Here is a 4,242-nt window from a genome sequence, read left to right as displayed (position 1 = left end):
AAAATTACAGGCCATTTGCACTTTCTCGAAATACACGATTTTGCTGGGCTGATTCTAATTATAATGTTGGGTTGGGCCAACAATGATATCAAAAAATAAAAAGGGGCTGAGCATTTTGTTATAAATATATTTAAATAACAAGTGATATTATTACATTTGTCCTTAAATCTTACCAAGCTTTTGTACACAATCACTAGGATTTTTGTGCCAAAACAATCCAGGATTTTATTTTTATAAGTTAATAAGATGTGGGATATTGTTTTCTTACATATGTAAGTATCTGTTAAATATATGATGACAATAAAAATAATATATAATAACATATAAAATAATTTAAATATATATATATAATATAGTTATAAGGGAAACATAAGTTGGACCTGGCGTTCCTATTCTTATATAGAAAAATAGAATAGACTTCTGTGTTTTCTTCAAAAAAATACATAAATTGGGATGCCGATATTCATGAAAAATAAAACCTCGGATGGGAGGTCCATAGGCCGGTTGATACATGACGGCCCTCAAGAAAATACAAACAGGCCTATGGACCTCCCATCCGATGTCGTGGGATGCGCATGTTAAAAATGAAAGCCTAGACGGGGCAGCCCAAAACCACGTCCAACACTTGCCAAAACTTCGTCCCTCGTTTTCTCTGTGTTTCGCACACTTGACGTTGTGTGGGCATTTTGACTATGCATCATATGAAGATGTGCTATGCATGAATGTTGATCAGCATGATGTTAACTAGCTGGTAGTTCCATTTTCGACCATGAATATAACTTCCAACATGATGTTAACCCTGTTTGAAAAGGCCATGTTAATATAAATGCTCTGCCTCTGAAAGTTGCAGTTTCTTATCTAAAACTGAACTTGCAGTTTCTTATCTGAAACTGAAACATGCAGTTTCTTCTCTGAGAATCACACTGTCTGCACTTTGATACTCCTATGAAACTACATTTTTTAAGTGCTAAAAATAGATCTCTAGAATTCATAAAATACTTCATATGCTCAATACTGCAAATATGAAATTCAAAAGACATTCATATCTGAAAGTACTCTCAAAATACAAAACACAAAACACAATTCACAACCTGCAAATACTGACAACCCTAAGCTCCTCCTGACAATTCACAACCTGCCCGACTATTGGGCTGGGGGGGGGGCAGTTCCCTCCTATTCCTCGGCAGCAGACAGCCGCCCCGTGAGACGATGTGAACGGCGAGGGAGATGATGGCGGGGAAGCGTCTTCGGGCCAACTGCTTTTCTCCTCTTGAAGTTGGGTTCGGTCGACGAAGACTCCACCGACTCGCTCTGGCAGGACACCCTCACAAATGGCACCCTGTAGATGCCCGATCCTTCAATCTCTGGTGGATGCTCCATCTGGGATCAATACTCCCACCACCGCTCCCTCACGATCGGATTCGATGAATCTATTTGCTCCATGGCCCAGAGGAGCAGCTCTATGTACTCCAGCGCGACTCCCTCCGGGAGTATCGCCACCTTTTCGCTCTGTTGCAGATATTTGGCCATGGATGTCGCCGTCGCTGCTAGTTGGTCCTTGTTGTCAAACCAAGACTGTATCTCCAACATCCTAGCTAGCTTCATAGGGTCGCCGTCTGCGATCCTCACGTATCGGTTGTACTCCTCCATCGATCTACTTCTCCACAACACCTTCACTCACCGGCGGTGGTTTTTGAATGGAAGAGGAGAGGAGCAGTGCTGGTTTTGGATTAGAACGGGAGAGGAGCGATGCTGGTTTTGGACTGGAACAGGAGAGGAGGGCCGGTGGTTTTGAAATGGAAGAGGAGAGGAGCGACGCTGGATTTAGATTGGAACATGAGAGGAGCGACGGTCGTTTAAGAGGAGAAGAGCGGAAGAGCGGCACTGGTCTTGGAAGTATTTTTTTGTTGTTTTGCGTATTTTGGGTCAAAGTTTGACCACGTACTGTATTTGAGAAGCAAAATGTGAATGCATGTCACCAAAAATTCTATGTTTGGTTCGTATCTGAATGTACTTTCAAATTATATTATTTTGCAACGTATAACATATATTTTATGTGTGAAAGTCATGGTCAATTATGACCCAGAATAAAAGGGAGACTAGTTAATGTGGGGTCGCTTTCTTAATTGAAGGGTAAATTGATTATGATTTTGATCCAGTCATAGCGCGTCGGCCCTCTCGTCCAATCCTAAATTGCCGCCGCATGCTCCTCTCCCTCTTCTCCATTGCAAAACCACCACCTCTCCTCTCCATCATCTCCAATCCAAAACCACCATCTCGCCTCTCCCTCTTCTGATCTTCTCCATTGCAAAACCACCTCCTCTCCTCTCCATCATCTCCATTCCAAAACCACCATCTTGCCTCTCCCTCTTCTGATCTTCTCTATTGCAAGACCATCGTCTCTCCTCCCATCTTCCAAAGCTAGCACCAGACCACTCAGAAGGACATCTATAGAGAGGATGCAGCAGCGAATCAGGCAGATCGCCGGCGCGACCATGCAAAGTTAGCCAGGTTGAAGGAGATTCTTAGTTGGTTTGACAATGAGTGGGAGATTTCGAGGACGGTGCGGGCCATGTGGCAATGTATGCGAAAGAGAGAGATGGCGGCAATGAGGGCGGCGATGTACATGTACTCCTCGGTGGCAGTCACACCGCAGTCCTCCGAGTTCATCGAGTATCTCCTTTGGGCGATGGAGCAGACAAATTTTCCCGAGGCGACAGTCAGGTGGAGGTGGTGGGCGTACAGGTCAAAGGTCGAGCACCCAGAGGATAACAAATCGATCGAGTATGGTGTGCCGTTCGTGAGGGTGCAGAGCTAGCCGGAGCCACAGGAGTATTCATTCTCCCACCGCAAGAGGAATCCGGATGGCGCGACGTTGCTTCCCCGCCATTCTCCACGGTTCCCTCGATGCTCGCCTTGTTTCAACGGCGGCGGTAGGGTTTAAGGTAAGCTTCCCACTAACCTAATCTTCCACCTGCTCATGCTTACAATCAGTGTGATAGCTAATGAAAATCATGCTTACAATCAGTCTCCGAGTACTACGCCAATCGCCCTAAAATAGCTCTGGACCTTTGGGTCAAAGTTGTGACACAGTGTACAAATAAAGAAAAATAGATTGGTGCTTCTTTCAGAAAAGAGTACTCCCTAGAAAACTGCCAATATAAGCTACTAGTATTTGGTTAGAGGATTTGCTGCCGAGAAAGATCCGCCCACAAAGAGTGCCACACATCCCACTGGTGTCGGTAATTTTTACTTGGCACACCTCGCACTCTGCATATATGTCGGTTCCATACGTACATTTGTGCAGTTCCACCAAAATGTAGCTGAATAACCCTGTTTGCACAGATAATGAAAAAGCGTGATTACATTATAGTGGCACTAGTTGATGAAACACACAAAATAAATAGAAGAAAATATTGCGATAGTATCATAGTATGCCATGCTACGAGGGCGAGATGGGCCCTGCGACGCCTCATACGGTACGCCTCATACTGGACATCGTCCCAAGTCTCCCAGATACACCTTCTGCCAGTGATGAACATCAGTGTACAGTGGTAATACAAGGAGGCGCCTTGATACATTCATATCTCTATTTTTGTACATATCAACTAAAATTAAGCACCCCAGTTTGCAGAAACGCTTAAACATTAACAATGGGAGTAGTTGATGAAACATACATTAACAAAGAGAAGCACTTTCTTTATGTACATTGGAAATGAAATGATAGAGATGACAGTCGCTCTATTTTAACTGTATTATTACTTCATTTTATCAGTGACACTAGGGTCGAGCAGGTGGCAAACGAGGTGTACCGTGCATCGCAAGGATGGAGGCCGGGGGTGCTTAGACTGGGATGCTGAAGCTGGCTCTTTCAGTCACCAACATGGATGATTCAATTCATGGAACCTTTTGGTGCAGTTCACCTAAAATGAAGCAATGTCCCGTGAGCTAGCAGCTTCTTAAAAAAATTAAGAAAAGGGCTCCAGCCCCGGTTCCATTTCCATCAGAAAACGGAACCCATAGAGCTTCTTCTTCATTAGTTAAAATAAAATTGACCAACATCAAGGTTGGTTGTGAAGCTCCTGGAATGCTCAACTATAATTTGGATATCATTCGTGCATGATACGTCTCCAACATATCTATAATTTTTGATTGTTCCATGCTATTATATTATCTGTTTTGAATGATTATGGGCTTTATTATACACTTTTATATTACTTTTGGGACTAACCTATTAACCGG

The sequence above is a fragment of the Triticum aestivum genome, chromosome 7B (assembly GCF_018294505.1).
Source record: "Triticum aestivum cultivar Chinese Spring chromosome 7B, IWGSC CS RefSeq v2.1, whole genome shotgun sequence".
Classification (NCBI taxonomy): domain Eukaryota; kingdom Viridiplantae; phylum Streptophyta; class Magnoliopsida; order Poales; family Poaceae; genus Triticum; species Triticum aestivum.
This window is presented reverse-complemented; position numbering follows the sequence as displayed.